This window comes from Henckelia pumila, chromosome 3, assembly GCF_033568475.1.
Source record: "Henckelia pumila isolate YLH828 chromosome 3, ASM3356847v2, whole genome shotgun sequence".
Taxonomy (NCBI): Eukaryota; Viridiplantae; Streptophyta; class Magnoliopsida; order Lamiales; family Gesneriaceae; genus Henckelia; species Henckelia pumila.
The window spans coordinates 59,568,303-59,586,841 of record NC_133122.1 but is presented as its reverse complement, the minus strand read 5'-3'; the positions used below and the strand labels follow the sequence as shown (position 1 = coordinate 59,586,841).

The 18,539-nt window shown below is 41.2% G+C and overlaps 1 long non-coding RNA gene across 1 annotated transcript; it reads right to left on the bottom strand.

Annotated features, from left to right (window-relative positions):
- Positions 1 to 14,427: 14,427 nt before the first annotated feature.
- Positions 14,428 to 17,129, bottom strand: LOC140891639 (uncharacterized). Its single transcript, XR_012152584.1, has 5 exons — positions 17,002 to 17,129; positions 16,858 to 16,930; positions 15,642 to 16,383; positions 15,462 to 15,539; positions 14,428 to 15,058 (listed from the first exon to the last, which is right to left on the bottom strand). It is a non-coding gene; the product is annotated as an uncharacterized lncRNA (long non-coding RNA).
- Positions 17,130 to 18,539: the final 1,410 nt, after the last annotated feature.

The following is an 18,539-nucleotide window of genomic DNA, read 5'->3' as shown; positions in this document are numbered from 1 at the left end:
CTGCCAAATGATACTACTATCATTAAAGTGCTCTAAAAGCCTTAACTAAGCTATTGCATACTCCTAATTATTTATAGGAAGCAAAATCTATACCTTCGTCCGTCGTTAGCCCTTTGATGTCGATGCCTCCAGAACTGGGCACAACTCCGCTACGACTACCGAATGCCTCGCCGACCTCCGGACCAAGCCTAAGAAGACTAGAACAGCTCCAAAAGGACTAGAAGGGAAAGGAGAACTCGGAATTGGCAAATGAAAGTGAAGTCTCGGCCTTCTATTTATAGACAACGATCGGAACTTCCGAACCTTGATCGGAACGTCCGAATCTCGATCGGAACGTCCGATCCTGCCATCGGAGCTTCCGAAGATCCTGATCTGCCACGTGTCAAAATATCACTTGTTGACTCCGGATAGGGGTGATCGGAGCCTCCGGTCCTGATCGGAGCTTCCGATCCAACCACACGTCATGCCTGAAGTAATACCGATCGGAGCTTCCGATCCTGTTCGGAGCTTCCGATCCTGATCGGAGCTTCCGATCTCACCTTCGGAGCTTCCGAACTCTACCCAAGTAATTATGATTAATCCCTTAATTACTGATACTGGTTACGGGCTACTACATTCTCCCCCACTTAAGATATTTCGTCCTCGAAATCAGATCTTAAGTACCGAATGCAAATACAGAAATCAGAAACATTCTTTATTCAAATCAAACGTTTACAGAGTTTGCAACTGAATACAACTTAAAGAATGAAATCAAAACAACTCAGGATGGTCTTTACGCATCCTATCCTCAAGCTCCCACGTAGCTTCCTCAGCGCCTCGGCGCTGCCACTGAACTAAAACCAAAGGAATGACTTTGTTCCGTAAAACCTTATCCTTATAATCCAGGATACGAAGAGGTTTCTCAACATAAGTCAAATCCTTGTCTACCTGAACCTCAGACCGCTGCAGAATATGAGATTCATCTGCCACATACCGTCGTAATAGAGATACGTGGAACACGTCGTGAATACTGGACAGATGCGGTGGCAAAGCTAGTCGATAAGCCAAATCGCCAATGCTCTCCAAGATCTCAAACGGGCCGATAAATCTGGGAGACAACTTGCTTTTAAGGCCAAATCTAAGAATCTTGCGGAAAGGTGACACTCTCAGAAACACTTTCTCCTCGACCTCGAACTGCAAGGGCCTACGCTTGATATTAGCATATCTGGCCTGACGATCCTGTGCAGTCTTAATTCGTTTCTTGATCTGATCAACAATGTCTATCGCCTGTTGGATAAACTCCAGTCCCTCAGCCTGTCTCTCCCCCACTTCTTCCCAGAAGAGTGGAGTACGACAACGTCGCCCATACAACGCCTCAAAAGGTGCCATCCCAATACTAGTATGATAGCTGTTGTTGTAAGCGAACTCGATCAACGGCAAATGATCCTGCCAGGCTGAACCAAAATCCATGACGCACGCTCTAAGCATATCCTCTAGGGTACGGATAGTGCGCTCTGACTGACCATCAGTCTCCGGATGATAGGCTGTACTCAAACTGAGAGTAGTACCCATCGCGCGCTGAACACTCCCCCAAAATCTAGAAGTAAACCTGGGGTCCCGATCGCTGACAATGCTCACAGGCACTCCATGAAGTCGGACGATCTCCTGAATGTACATCCGTGCCATGCGATCCAAAGAGTACTCTCGGCTATAGGCAATGAAATGCGCTGACTTGGTGAGTCGGTCCACCACAACCCTGATAGCATCACAGTTCCTCGGGGATACCGGCAAATGGGTCACAAAGTCCATAGTGATAAACTCCCATTTCCATTCAGGAATAGGCAGACTGTGAAGCAATCCTCCAGGTCGTCGGTGCTCTGCCTTGACCTGTTGACACACCAAACATCTCGAAACAAACTGATAAACACTGCGTTTCATTCCCTTTCACCAGAAATGAGTACGTAGATCCTTGTACATCTTGTTGCTCCCAGGATGAATACTCAACTTAGTGCGATGCGCCTGAGACAAAATCTCCTCTCGCAACTCTTCATCCTGCGGAATCACAAGCCTACCAGACAAACACAGAAAACCATCTGACTGATAATGAAATCCAGACGAGCTACCCTCGTTAGCTAGACGAGCTAAACGCTGGGTCTTCGAATCAGACATCTGAGCATCTCGGATCCGCGAATACAAGGCTGGCTCAGATAATATCGCAAACATCTGGATACTCTGCATACCTTTCTTATGCTTGAAGGTAAAACCTGAAGTACAACAGTCACTGATTGCACTAGACATCGAACAAGCCTGAAGTGCGGATAGTCGCACCTTGCGACTCAAAGCATCAGCGGTGAGATTAGCAGCTCCCGGATGGTACTTAATCTCGCAATCATAGTCCTTAAGCAAGTCCATCCAACGTCTCTGCCTCATGTTCAACTCCGCCTGAGTGAACAAATACTTGAGACTCTTATGGTCGGTGAAGATCTCAAATTTCTCGCCATACAGATAATGACGCCAGATCTTCAAAGCAAACACAATGGCTGCTAACTCCAAATCATGGACTGGGTAGTTGTCCTCGTGAAGCTTCAGCTGTCTAGAAGCGTATGCGATCACATGCCCATTCTGAGTCAGGACACAACCTAACCCCTGAAGAGAAGCATCCGTGTATACCACATACCCTCCAGATCCGGACGGTAATGCCAACACCGGCGCAGAAGTCAACCGCCGTCGAAGCTCACGGAAATTCTCCTCACACTCGGAGGACCACTCAAAATCCACACCCTTGCGAGTAAGCTGCGTCAACGGTCGAGCTAACTGAGAGAAGTTCAGAATGAAGCGACGATAATACCCTGCTAGACTTAGAAAACTACGGATCTTAGCAACTGTCGTCGGACGCGACCAATTAAGTACCGCTTCAATCTTGCTTGGATCAACAGAAATCCCCTCCCTGGATATGATATGGCCAAGAAAGACCACTCTATCCATCCACAACTCACACTTGCTCAGCTTGGCGTACAACTGCTCATCTCGAAGAGTCTGTAGTACCAACCGTAAGTGAGAAACATGCTCTTCCGTATTACGCGAATACACCAAGATATCGTCAATGAAGACCACGACAAACTTGTCCAAATACTCCCTGAAGACACGGTTCATCAAATCCATGAATATAGCCGGTGCATTAGTCAAACCAAATGGCATCACTAGAAACTCGTAATGCCCATAGCGAGTACGGAATGCAGTCTTGGCTACGTCCTGATCACGGACTCTCAACTGATGATACCCAGATCTCAAGTCAATCTTGGAGTAAACTGACGTGCCCTGCAGCTGATCGAACAAGTCATCAATACGAGGCAACGGATACTTGTTCATCACAGTGACTCGATTCAGCTGCCGATAGTCAATGCACAGCCGCATCGACCCATCCTTCTTCTTCACGAAGAGAACATGAGCTCCCCAAGGAGATACACTAGGACGAATGTACCCCTTGTCCAAAAGATCCTGTAGCTGATTCTTCAACTCACGCATCTCTGACGGAGTCAGACGATACGGTGCTCTAGAAATAGGCGAAGTACCCGGCACCAACTCTATACCAAACTCGACTTCCCTAGCAGGAGGAAAACCCGGAATCTCATCAGGAAACACATCTGGAAATTCATCTACAACAGGAATGCTCTCTATCCCAATACTCTCACTCCCTTCCGGATGAAAGCGTACTAATCTCTGATAGCAGTCCACTGAAGCTCGATAGGTAGTTAACATATCTATTCCCAGAATGCAATCAAAGTCGTCCATCGCCAGGACCATGAGATTCGCTAACAGAATGTTCCCTTCGAACTCTAAAGGGCAACCCATCACTAGACGCTTAGCCAAAGCAGATTGGCCCGTCGGAGTAGAAACAGACATCACTACGTCTAGTGCAATGCATGGTAACTTATGCCTCTTAACAAAACGTGCAGAAATGAAGGAATGAGATGCACCAGTGTCAATAAGTACAAGAGTAGGTATACCATAAAGCAGAAATGTAGCTGCGATGACTTTCTCATTCTCCTCCACTGCCTGATCATGTCTCAGGGCAAACACCTGGCCAGAAGCTCGTGGCTTCAAATGAGAACTCCCAGCAGACTGTCCCTGCGACCTCTGCTGTACGGTGGCCTGAGAACCCGATCCTGAACCAGAACCAGCACCGCCTCCCCCAGACAGTGGACAATCTCTCCGGATATGACCAGTCTCTCCACAACGGAAACAAGCTCCAGAAGCTCTACGGCACTTGTCGGATGGATGGTTCTTCCCACAGTGATCACACTTGTCCTTCTTACCGAAACGGACAACACCTCCAGAACCAGAGGAAGAAGAAGATCCAGACTTCTTGAAAGTTTGGGCACGAGGACCCAAAGAACTAGCAGGTCTCGACTGAGAGAAAGACCTATTCCGCCGAATGCTGTCCTCCGCCTGGTGACAATGGCTCACCAAACCCTCGTAGGACATGTCGTCGCCAACCGCCACACGGTCATGGATCTCAGGGTTAAGGCCCTGAAGGAACAGATTATACTTCATCTCTGAGCTATCAGCAATCTCGGGGCAATAGGATAGCAGATCAAAGAACCTCTGCTGATACTCATCGATAGACATGGCTCCCTGTCACAGACTCAGTAGCTCGCCTGCCTTCGACTGACGGAGTGCAGGAGGAAAATACCGCTTTTGGAAAGCTGTGCGGAACTCGGCCCAGGTGGCCACTCCTCTTGCCGCAACAAAAGGTGCAGAAGTAAACCTCCACCACCTGCGCGCACGCCCATCCAGAAGATAGCCAAGGGTCTCCACCTTCTGCTCATTGGTGCATTGGAAAGTCTGAAAAGTCGTCTCCATGTGGTCTAACCAGTTCTCCGCATCCTCCGGAGACTCACCTCGAACTAAGGGCTTAGGACCCATATCTAAGAATCGACGCACAGTGAAACGCTCGTCGTTATGGTGACGATGACGCCGTTCTCGACGAGGCTCCCGGTCGGCATCTCCCCAACGCCCACCAACACTGCCATGAGAACTCTGGTCGTCACTATTTGACATCTACAAAAATACCTCAAGATGAGACTAAATCCCAAGAAATCTTTTGCATGCTCTGATACCATAAATGTAGTGACCCTTACCCGGATCACCTACTAAACAGAACTTAGGCATGCATTTAACTTGATAAAACAGATATCAGAATAAAACTGCGGAAACCATAAACATTATACAATCCCAAGTAAAGGAATCTGTAATTTATCCAATAATATACAACCAAATTGAATAGCTGTATAAACCCAAACAACAGTAATAAAACCTAAGCGAAGCTCCAGCTGGCCAACCACTGACTAGCCCCTCCTGGATCCACCCTCCTCGTCCAATCGCAAACCTGCCCCATGGAATTGGGTGTTCAGAAAATACAGAGTATGTGACGTGAGCATAAAATGCTCAGTGCGAGAGTATGAGTATACATGAATGCAAAGTGAACTCCCTATAGACTCGAGGTCAAGGATCAGATAACAGAGACAGATCGGGCCCTGGTATGTAGCACGCTGTGCCGTCGCTTCAGGAGGTGGCTCCCATACCGAGATAACCGTGGATACGCCGGACCCAAATCGATGGAAGTCCATCCACTAACATGATAGGGTACAACCCTACTAACAGACATCTCGAAAGAGATACAGCAAGATGCAAATGAATGCAGCATAATATCATGGCATATAAATCATGCAGTCACATAATACATGCATACTCAGTCAGGATATCTCGAACAGTACTTTCGTATCTCAATACAGTGCAAGCTCTACCAACTCTAGGTCCACGCCTATAGTCTGCTCTACACTGCCAAATGATACTACTATCATTAAAGTGCTCTAAAAGCCTTAACTAAGCTATTGCATACTCCTAAATATTTATAGGAAGCAAAAGCTATACCTTCGTCCGTCGTTAGCCCTTTGATGTCGATGCCTCCAGAACTGGGCACAACTCCGCTACGACTACCGAATGCCTCGCCGACCTCCGGACCAAGCCTAAGAAGACTAGAACAGCTCCAAAAGGACTAGAAGGGAAAGGAGAACTCGGAATTGGCAAATGAAAGTGAAGTCTCGGCCTTCTATTTATAGACAACGATCGGAAATTCCGAACCTTGATCGGAACGTCCGAACCTCGATCGGAACGTCCGATCCTGCCATCGGAGCTTCTGAAGATCCTGATCTGCCACGTGTCAAAATATCACTTGTTGACTCCGGATAGGGGTGATCGGAGCCTCCGGTCCTGATCGGAGCTTTTGATCCAACCACACGTCATGCCTGACGTAATACCGATCGGAGCTTCCGATCCTGATCGGAGCTTCCGATCTCACCTTCGGAGCTTCCGAACTCTACCCAAGTAATTATGATTAATCCCTTAATTACTGATACTGGTTACGGGCTACTACAGTTCCTTACTTTGTTGCTGTTAGGACACTGATGATAATTAAAATGATGATGTAGTGTTCCAGATTTATGCTTTTTTCTACATTATATGTGACTGTGTGAACATTGTTCTCCAAATCCAAGTGGATCATATGACATTTAATAATGTTGTATGTGGTGTTCCATAATTCTGCTTCATTTTCAATTGTTCCAGAATTGGTTCATTACACTTTCATATTGATCACATTAATCTTGTCCTTTAATTAAATGGGCGTCGTATAATCTTGGCCTCGAAAGTATAACTTGGAGTATGCTTATGCACCTCAAATGTTCAGTGATGATAACACAAATGCTTGCTCTGTTATTTAACTACGTTTGTTCCGAGGAATAATACTAACTACTAGCCGTGTTCATGCATCATAATCTGAAACTGCTCTTTCTCTTCTTATTTACATAAATTCGAGGCAGACCATGTTTATGTTAACCTCAAATATATAATGCAGAAGCTAAAAATGGTTGAGCAAAAAATTTTCTTCATATATATAACCATCATTCGGAAGTCGTTACACTTGAACTAGAAACAACACATGTAACACCCGGTATTTTTAAATACGTAAATCCGCATGCATAATTAGGAAATTTAATTATTTAAAGTTTAGATTTATGGGTTAAATAATTATGTGAATTATTTGTGCATGATTTAATTTATTTTTAAGCATTTAACCCATAATTAGTGATTTTTATGATTTTTAGTACTTTAATTATTTTATCGCGTAGACGGGACCGTGGACGGACGAGATGATAACTTTCTAGCCAATTAATTTCATGAGCCTTTTTAGAGCCCTAAAATATTATTTTGAGTTTTATTATCTCAAAATTTTTAGTATTTAATTTTATATAATTTTAGGAGTCCATTTTTATCCAAATTTAGCCATTTTAATGACTTTTAATTATTTTTAAAATTCCTTAAATTTGTAATTTCGGGATTTTGTATATGTTTAACTTAAATTATCAGATTTTAACTTTGGGGCGGGGCCCCTAATGCCATAGCTTATCCTACTTGCCCGAAGTGCCAGAAGATGCATTCGGGACCTTGTCTATTGGGAGCAGGAGTTTGCTACCACTGTAGGGAGCCAGGGCATCAGATAGCTAACTGCCCGAGGAAGAAGAACACCGCTGGTAGGGTGTTTGTGATGCAGGCCGAGGAGGTAGATCCAGACACCTCCTTGATCACCGGTATATCTTACCCCTAACATTTTAATAATTTTCCTTTGGTTAAAAATTTCGTCTTTAATTTAGAATTTGTTGTTATTTGGGTTATTTAACTGCATGTTAGAATAGGAAACATGTTTTACTTGTGATTAGAATTAAGAATTAGTAGTGACTCGTTGGGGAAAATTTAGTAGTGGTATGAAACTGTTGGAAATTTTCTGCGTGCAGGGAGTATTCTAGTTGGAGGCAACTCCACGTTTGCGTTGCTAGATTCAGGGGCTACGCATTCGTTTATCTCCCTGGAGTTTATCAGGCGGGTAGGCATCACATCTGAGAGTAGTGACAGTGGGTATGATGTTACTATGCCGTCAGGGCAGATTATTTCTACCTCGAAGGTTATTCGAGGACTGGAGTTAGAGCTGCAGGGACACTCCATTCGAGCAGATGTGGTGGTTTTGCCTTTGAGTGGATTCGATTTGATTTTGGGTATGGATTGGTTGACAGTCAATGGAGCTTCGATTGATTTTCGTCGGAGATCAGTGTCAGTGAGACCTACAGTAGGCGACCCGTTCACTTTTCATGCATCTCAGACCAGTGATATTCCTCAGGTGATATCTCATATTCAGGCAAGGAAGTTGTTGAGACGGGGTTGCCAGGGGTTTCTAGCGAGTATCGTCACGACTTCAGAGCCATCTAGCAGATCATTATCAGAGATAGAGGTGGTTCGTGACTTTTCGGATGTCTTTCCGGAGGATGTTGCAGGAATTCCACCAATGAGAGATGTGGAGTTCAGCATCGACTTAGTGCCAGACACCGTGCCTATCTCTAAGGCACCGTACAGACTTGCTCCTACCGAGATGAAAGAGTTGAAGGAGCAGATTCAGGAGTTGTTAGAGAAAGGCTTTGTTCGTCCTAGCTTTTCTCCGTGGGGAGCTCCGGTGTTATTTGTGAAGAAGAAGGATGGCAGTATGAGACTGTGCATCGATTACCGAGAGCTCAACGGGGTCACAGTGAAGAACAAGTATCCATTGCCGAGGATAGAGGATTTATTTGACCAGTTGCAGGGAGCTTCAGTGTTCTCCAAGATCGACCTGCGATCTGGTTATCATCAGTTGCGTGTTAGAGATGCAGATGTGTCCAAGACTGCTTTCAGGACACGATATAGGCATTACGAGTTCTTAGTGATGCCATTTGGGATGACCAATACTCCAGCGGTTTTCATGGATCTCATGAACCGAGTCTTTCAGCCGTATTTAGACCAGTTCAACATAGTCTTTATTGATGATATTTTGATCTATTCTAGGAGCATCGAGGAGCATAGACAGCATCTTCAGACAGCCTTGCAGACTTTGAGGGAGCATCGGTTGTATGCCAAGTTCAGCAAGTGCGAGTTTTGGCTTGAGCAGCTGGCATTTCTGGGCCACATTATTTCGAGAGATGAGATTGCAGTGGATCAGTCGAAGGATGAGGCAGTGCAGAATTGGGGTATTCCGAAGAATGCTTCGGAGATTCGCAGTTTCTTGGGTTTGGCAGGATATTATAGGAAGTTCATCAAGGGTTTTTCCTCTATTGCAGTACCCTTGACTTCCTTGACCAAGAAGAATGCGAAGTTTATCTGGAGTTCGGACTGTCAGAGAGCTTCGATCAGCTGAAGGAAGCACTCACTACTGCACCAGTGTTAGCGATGACAGTACCACACGAGGAGTTAGTGGTGTACACCGACGCGTCTAAACTGGGTTTAGGTGCAGTACTTATGCAGTGTGGCAAGGTTATTGCGTATGCATCGAGGCAGCTGAAGATTCATGAGCAGAATTATCCGACGCATGACTTGGAGTTAGCAGCAGTGGTTTTCGCTTTGAAAATCTGGAGGCACTATCTGTATGGAGAGAAGTGCAAGATTTTCACAGACCACAAGAGTCTCAAGTACTTCTTCACACAGAAGGAGTTGAACATGAGACAGCGCAGATGGTTGGAGTTGGTGAAGGACTATGACTGTGACATTAGCTACCATCCGGGTAAAGCTAATGTAGTGGCCGATGCTTTGAGTCGGAAGTCGTCAGTGGTATCATGTTTGACCGTACAGTTACCACTACAGAGCGAGATTCAGAGATTTGACTTGGAGTGTTATCCGAGTGGTCGTGCACCGAGCTTGTCAGTGTTGATGATGCAGCCAGTTCTGCGAGATCGGATTAGGGATGGACAGTCTACTGATGAGGAGTTGCAGCGATGGAGACAGAGAGATGAGGCTAGGGGTAATCTCTTGCATACAGTGGAGGATGGTATCGTTCAGTACCGTGGTAGGATGTGGGTACCGAATGTCGATCAGTTGAGAGCCGAGATTTTAGCAGAGGCTCACACATCTCCGTACTCCATTCACCCCGGAAGTACGAAGATGTACAAAGATTTGCAGCTATTGTATTGGTGGCCCGGGATGAAGAGTGACATCGGGAGAGTGGTGTCAGAGTGCTTGACTTGTCAGCAAGTCAAGGCAGAGCATCAGCGTCCAGTAGGACTTCTTAGACCTCTTCCTATTCCGGAATGGAAATGGGAGAATATTACGATGGACTTTGTGGTTGGCTTACCGAGGAGTGCCAGAGGTTGCACAGCGATTTGGATGATTGTGGATAGACTCACCAAGTCAGCTCATTTCTTGCCGGTGAGGACTACTTATTCTTTGACACAGTATGCAGAGCTTTACATCAGAGAGATTGTTAGACTGCATGGCATACCAGTGTCTATTGTGTCAGACAGAGATCCGAGATTTACATCTGCGTTTTGGAAGAGTCTGCACACAGCTTTGGGGACGAGACTTTTGTTCAGTACATCATTTCATCCCCAGACAGATGGTCAGTCTAAGGAGTGATCCAGGTTCTCGAGGATCTTATGAGAGCTTGTGTCATTGATTTTCGGGGCTCTTGGGAGACTAGACTGCCATTAGTGGAGTTTACCTATAAGAACAGCTTTCAGTCGTCTATAGGTATGGCTCCTTATGCAGCATTGTATGGGAGGAGATGCAGATCTCCTGTGCATTGGGATGAGGTTGGTGAGCGGATTTTACTGGGTCCCGAGATTGTGCAGCAGACAGTTGACATTGTGACTCAGATTCGAGATCGGATGAGGACTGCTCAGAGTCGGCAGAAGAGTTATGCAGATGCCAGACGACGAGATTTGGAGTTCGCTGTAGGTGATCACGTATTCCTGAAGGTGTCACCGATGAAGGGAGTAGTGCGTTTTGGCCGGAGAGGCAAGCTTAATCCGAGGTATATAGGGCCATTCGAGATCTTGGAGAGAGTTGGCACGTTGGCCTACCGTTTAGCTCTACCACCAGGGCTAGCGGCAGTGCACAACGTTTTCCATGTATCCATGCTTCGGAGATATGTCTCCAACCCGTCGCATGTGTTGGATTTCGAGCCCTTACAGTTGCCACCAGATCTAGTGTATGAGGAGAGGCCAGTGCGGATCTTGGCAAGGGAGGAGCGGAGGCTTAGGACGCGGGTCATACCGATGGTCAGAGTCCAGTGGCTGAATCACTCAGAGGAGGAAGCTACTTGGGAGACCGAGGCAGACATGAGGACTCGCTACCCGGAGTTGTTCGGGTAAGTACTTTATTTTCGAGGACGAAATTCAATTTAAGGGGGGGGGGGGGGGGAGAATTGTAACACCCGGTATTTTTAAATACGTAAATCCGCATGCATAATTAGGAAATTTAATTATTTAAAGTTTAGATTTATGGGTTAAATAATTATGTGAATTATTTGTGCATGATTTAATTTATTTTTAAGCATTTAACCCATAATTAGTGATTTTTATGATTTTTAGTACTTTAATTATTTTATCGCGTAGACGGGACCGTGGACGGACGAGATGACAACTTTCTAGCCAATTAATTTCATGAGCCTTTTTAGAGCCCTAAAATATTATTTTGAGTTTTATTATCTCAAAATTTTTAGTATTTAATTTTATATAATTTTAGGAGTCCATTTTTATCCAAATTTAGCCATTTTAATGACTTTTAATTATTTTTAAAATTCCTTAAATTTTTAATTTCGGGATTTTGTATATGTTTAACTTAAATTATCAGATTTTAACTTTTATTTAGAGTTTTAAAATTTTATGTTTTATATTTAAAATTTTTAATTAACCTAAAACCTATTTTAATTAAAAACCTAAACCTAATCTCCCCAAACCCCACGTTATGTTTCCTCTCAGCCGACACCCCTCCTCCATCTTCATCTTCTTCCTCGAACCAAAGCCAAGGTGACTCCATAGCTTGATTTTCTGTAAGTTTTGAAGGGTTGTTCATCGTTCGTCGTCCCGGGAATCGTTCTACGCGCTTCTAAACTCAAACATTGGTGAAAAGCATGATTCCTTCTCTATTTTTCGTACCATATCAGTGTTATAGTGTGTGTGTGTATGCATCGATTTTTATTTAAGTTTTCTTTAAGAAATTCAATCGGTTTTGATGTATGCATATGGTGCTTGAAATTGTTGATCATGTTCACGTTTTTACTAGCCATGGATCGTTCTAGCTGCTGGTCATGGTTGATGGGATGTCTAAGGTGGGTCTAGGCTCAAGTGGCTCGAGGGGCTCGAGCCAAACGAGCCTAGAATCAAGCCAAGAGGTGGTCGGCTCCATGGTAGACGCAGGCTAGGGTTTCGAATTAAGGGGCTTCGGGTTCCTTGGCTAGGGTGCATGGGGACCGGGGCTGGGCTAGGTTCAATCCGCCCAGACGTGGGTAGGGGTGGGCACGGGTCGGGTAGTTCGGGTTTCGGGTAGTTCGGGTCGGGTACCCGATTAGTCGGGTAGTATTTTATACTACCCGAAACTGAACCGATAACATCGGGTACCCGACTCTTCGGGTAACCGATTAAGTCGGGTTCGGGTCGGGTTCGGGTTCGGGTAACCTAGTTTTTTAAAAAAAACAAAAAAATTAATTTTTAAAAAATAAAAATAATCAAAATAAATACAAACTTTCTCTCATGAAAGAATAAGGACACAGTCCCTTCCCTCATTCACCAAATCATGCATATTTTGTACTAAAATAATGGGCCTCATAATAAAAGTCCAAACCAATAGCCCAATTAATTTTTATATTTTTAAATAAAGTAATAAAAATCGGATAGTCGGGTACCCGATCGGGTAATTCGGGTAGCAGTTTGCTACCCGAAACCGAACCGACTTAATAATAGTCGGGTTCGGTTACTACCCGAACCCGATTAAAAAACCGAACAACCCGATTTTCGTATCCGATCGGGTTCGGGTCGGGTCGGGATCCGAACTACCCGATCCGATTGCCCACCCCTAGACGTGGGCTACGTCTGGGCGGCGGTGCTCCGGCCAGGGGCGGCCGGAGCGAGGCGGCAGCAGTCCCTAAAGGGCTGCTGCACGCGGCGGCCGAGAAGGGGAGGGAAGGGGGAGTTTCGGGTTTAGGGTTAGGGGGTGGTCCGGGTCGGGTCAGTAGGTTAGTGGGTCGGGTTAAGTTGGTCCGGGTCCGGGTTCGGTGGGCCGGGCTCGAGTTTTTTTATTTTTAAAGTATTTTATGAATTAATTGGTTTTTGGGCCAAATAATTAGAAATAAAATTATTTGGGCTCCCAAATAATTTTATTTGGGTTTTTAAAATTTTAATTAAGTTAGTCCATTAATTTTATGGGCTTTTGAGCCCATAAAAGTTACTGGGCCAGTATTTGGGCTTTTGGGCCCATTGGGCCAGTTTAAGTTGTTATTGAGCTAGGGCGTTTTATGGGCTTTAAATTATTATAATTGGGCTTAGAATAATTTTATTGGGCTTAAGTATGTTATTGGGCCAGATTTAAGTAAATGGGCTTGAGGGTTAGGGCCAGCAGTCCAGTACAATCCGTGAGAAATTTGCATGTGTCCTGATTATATATTTAATTATTTTATGCATTGAAGTTATTTTAATATTTATATGTTAGTAAGAAATTAAATTAAATATATAGGAAGGACACACATTTTATTTAAGTACATGCATTCATGAAATAATTTTATGCATAATTAAATGTTAAAGGTTGAGCCATAATAAAATATTTTATGTTGGAAGTTGAAGTAGTGTGACAATTTAAGGGGGATTCGTCCCCCATATGTGAACTATTGAAGGGCAGTTTACTGCCAATTTAAGAGGTGATTCGTCACCGCCACGTACGTTGGTTTTCACGCTGATCAGTATTTAATGTATGATTTAAGGTTACACTACGGATACAACCATGCGATGTTAGAAATTTAACTGCTCAACAATATGTATGTATTATGTTATTTAAGTTAATTTAAGTTATGTTTATGCCATGATATTTTTAAGCATGCTCATTCATGTATATGTTATGTATTAATATTTAATTGTTTTAAATTATTTTAAACCCTTGTTATGTTAGCATGTTGGGCCTCTAGGCTCACTACACTGGTATGGTGCAGGTGAGTTCGTAGAGGAGGATGTAGCTCCTACCGGCGGCGAGAACATATGAGCGGACATGAGTGACCCCGTGACCGTGATAGATGTCTGAGTCACATGCATGTTTTTGATTATGTCAGCACGTTACACATTTTATATTATTATTCAGTGGTTGTGAGTTTTGAATATTTTATTTGAATATTTTCTGTGCATGCAAATTTTACATCATTTTTCTATTGCAGTATTTTTAATTAAACGTTTGACTCAGATATTTATTTTATTTAAAGAATGCAATTTTATTTAAGTTATTTATTTATTTATTTATTTTAAATCTTTTTATTTTGTGCATGTATGTATGGACATATATGTGCATATTTTATTTAGTAAGAATTTATAAAAAAAAAAAAAAAATTTCCGCATATTTATTTATTTAATAATTATAGAGTTAGGGTCGTTTCAACACACAACCTAAATAATATAACATCTATGGGCAATATTTCTAAGCACATATGTAGTAGAGAAAAGTTTGCCCACCTAAGATGATAATATGTAAATAGATGACTACATAGTCCAGCAAAAGACAACGCAAAAAATGTGTAACAGTTTGCTGCATATTAATAAGACTTCCAGATGATTTTTAAGCTTCAAAAGGTTGATTCATCGGAGCTGTCGTCCAAGTAACGAGCTGCACTGGCATGATCTATAGCACGACGCTTGAAGGAGCCGCTTGGGGGTCGATTGAGAGCACGTTTGTTGGCGTTGTGTGAAGGCAACACATCAATTTCATAGCAGTCATCGAGAATGTTACCAAGTTTCTTCTCTTTTCTTGTAAACTTTGTGTTCTTTCTAGTATGGATCTCGCTGGCAGCATCCATTTCTTTTGGTGGAGTAACAACTTCCTTTTTGTCAATCAGCTGATCATCATCTGATATGATGATCACGTCAAGTTTGTACTCGCTGGTCACAGTTGCCTCCGAACCTTCTTTGTTGGACACAGACATTGTGGACTTGGAATTGTAAAACTTGAATTATGGACTGCACTTTGCTTACTGCACGTTGATGAAAGAGAGTGGTGAGGTCTTTAAATGGTGAAGAAAGAAACAAATGCATTAAAGACACACCAACCCACATGTAAATGCAGGTCATTCCACGGGATATTATATCTTATTGATTTGATATTCCCATTTAAGAATCTGGTGTAAAGTAATAAATATGCAAGTTGAAAATAGGGGTAATAATGACACGCCAGTATTCACTAATAAATGAAAAAATCAACAAACTAATGATCAATGATGCAGAGCAATCTTTGGAATTTTCAGATCAATGTACTCCCTACATAAAATTATCAATAAATAAGATTTGAGCTACTTCACAACCCACTTGTAATATAAATGTCATTGAGATTGAGGAGATAATTTAAATAACACATCAACTCAAAATAAATGATCTCACCACACATCTTTTTTTACAAACGATAATTTAAATAACACATCAAATGAAGTCATCATATCCAGTACTTCAGTCCATCGCCTGAAACAGATATGAGTAGTAAATGAAGTAAGTATACATTTCGAATGAAGTAAGAGGAAACTAGTGAACCAATTACAAATGGTTTGAAACAAGAAAACTCACCATTTACTGCTTCATGTGATAGACCCCATTTTATGCTTCCAATGCTGTTACAATGGAAAAAATGTTGCATATGCCTTTAAACTAACTAAATACATATCCTACAAATTCATTAGAGGATCCTAAAATAGTGATGCTCAATCACATGAAATACTTGCCAAATAAACAGAAAACATAGTCATAGAGAAATACATCAAATACCGTGCATAGGAAAACAATACAAAAACTACCAATACATCACATCTTACTAATGAGGAATAATACCAGTAGAAACAGGAAACAAATCATTGCACTAAGGAACCCAAAACAATAGCAACAAACGTGTTCCCGTCCTAAGGGAAAGTTTTCAAGCCCATGCTAGGGATCATAGTCGTAGATGATATCCCACAATCAGTATGATGTAATCCATGGGTGGCATATGTCTCAGGTTGGTTCGAAGGAGACCCAATTTGACTGGCAGAATTGGTTCTTGTGTGCTCGTTAAAACGCATTCGGATACCACTATCCAAAGATTGGTCTCCAATATTAGATGAGTTACTGTCGGTTTTATAAGAACGTCCCTCTGTGAAATTATCAATACTAGCATGGTACTCATCGAACCAGAAGAATCTCTTGCCATGTTTCAGCCCGACTGGACATATGTAATACTGTTGCCCTGGACGGGTTGAGTGATTCCCTGCTGTTCGTAATTTCATTAGGCCGTTCCCGCTTTCACATTCTGGTGGTGTCTTCAACTCCATGAGACCTATCACCGCACAGAATCAGATGTTTCATCAATACGGAAGAAAACTAAAATTTATAATCCAATCAAATACAAGAATTTTAAACCCATTTGATAATCGCAAATGTATAAATTGAAACGGACCTAAACAGCTAAATAAAATCTTGGTCAATTGTTAACGATGCATTTTTTTGTTCATTGTTATTTAGCTAATTACTACTGGATTTTTTTATTAATATACACTATCTAATAATGCACAGAAAGTGAGTAAAATTTTAAACTTCCATATAGTAAAAAACTCATGTAACTCCATATTGATTCGCACACAAGTTTACTCTCGCGCTGGAAGTTTTCCTACGTTTTCCAAAATTAAGTAATTACTGGGAATCAAAATGCTCAAATTCACACAAATTGCGATATCAAAATTCCCTCCAAAAGAAAAAAAAAAATAGGGAATATCGAAGCAACAATGATAATGGAAAATAAGACAATACTTACAGCTACAAATCGAAGGGGTTAGTACGTTAATGGGCTTCGAGCATCATCTACTCACTCCGGCGGTAGCAAGATTCTGTGGGCATTCATTCGTATCAAATTGGGAATGTTTCATACCCAAAAAATCTAGAACAGAGATCAATTTACCAATGTATATGAGAGGAAGACGAGGTGGAGAAAATCAAATGGATCTTCTTCTTCGTTGTTACGCTCTTTCAACTTGAACCAAATCTACTTTCTTCATCAATTTTGCCGACAAGAATGGGTGCAAGTAGGTACAAGGATATTATTAATAATTCATGGATTTGAAAAAAAAGATTTGAGTGGGATGTGAGGGCATTTTGGTCCACCAAATGAATATACACTAAGTTATCCCACCAATAAAAATCATACCAAACATAAAAATAAACTATCAAATACAAAATATCTTTCCTTATCAACCACTTATCAATCAATATTCTAGTCCAAAAGTTATCTCATCCTTACTATCAAACGGGGCCTTAATGGTTTATATTAATATTTTTTTTGCGATAGTTAATATTAATATATACATACATGGAATTAAATTTTGGATCATGAAACTAAATATCTTAAACTTTATATGATAAAATGTAAAAATTATCAACAAGTTGCATTTATTTTAAGAAATGTTGTAATCATCCACACAAACGGAACTTCATTATAATTACTTTCAATTTGTTATATTTCAAAATATTTTTTTGTAACCTTATGTTGAAAATGAAAAATTAAAATCAGATATTTAAAATTACAAAAAAATTGAAAAAAAAGGAACTGCACGTTGAAACTATTTGTGAAATTAAATATTGTGCTATGCAAATTCAAAAAATAGTGAATATAATATTGATCATCAACTTGTAATTTTTTTGTGAAAAATAATTAAAATTGAAAGAAGGGAAGAAACAAGTTTATTTATTTTTATTTTTTATGATTTCGCATGAGACATATTTTTTTTTTATAAATCCCTTATAAACTTTAAATTGTATCATATAAAATTTTATATTTTATTTTTACCAAAATTTAAGAGAAGGGAAAATTTTATAGGAATAAAATGGTTAAAAGGAAGAGTAAATAATAAATAAATAAAACAATAGTAAATTTAAAAAGCAAAAGCAAAATAAGAAAATAACTAATAAATAAGAGGAATAGGAACAGAAAAAAGAATGGGAAGAGTGAATAAAGAAAGAGAAAATAAAAAATTAATATATATATATAAATAAGTGACACATGTCACATTTTGAAAATAGACTCCCCCTTCTTCCCCTTCCCATTTTGTTTAGGAATCTGAGAATATTTTTTTTTGGTTAGTACATCTTGTAACGAATGATTTCAATCTTGCTTATTAATATTACAAGATTACTTTCAAAAAAGACTTCAAGTTTTAAAATGGCTGGTTTATTTTTTTTTTGGCTTATTGGTGGAATATGTGAAATACGGCGTATGATTTCAGATTTCAGCCCTAAATGATATATTAATCACTAGGCTTACATAAAAAAATAAAAAAAACTTCTAGGCTCCGATTGGTGATTATTATTATTATTATTAAATTATGTATAATTTATCATATTTAATTTCATTTTTTTCATCATATTATTTATCCATATATTAATTATTTATCTTACATAAATCAAATCGTTGAATTTAAATTATCATATAATTACCTCTTA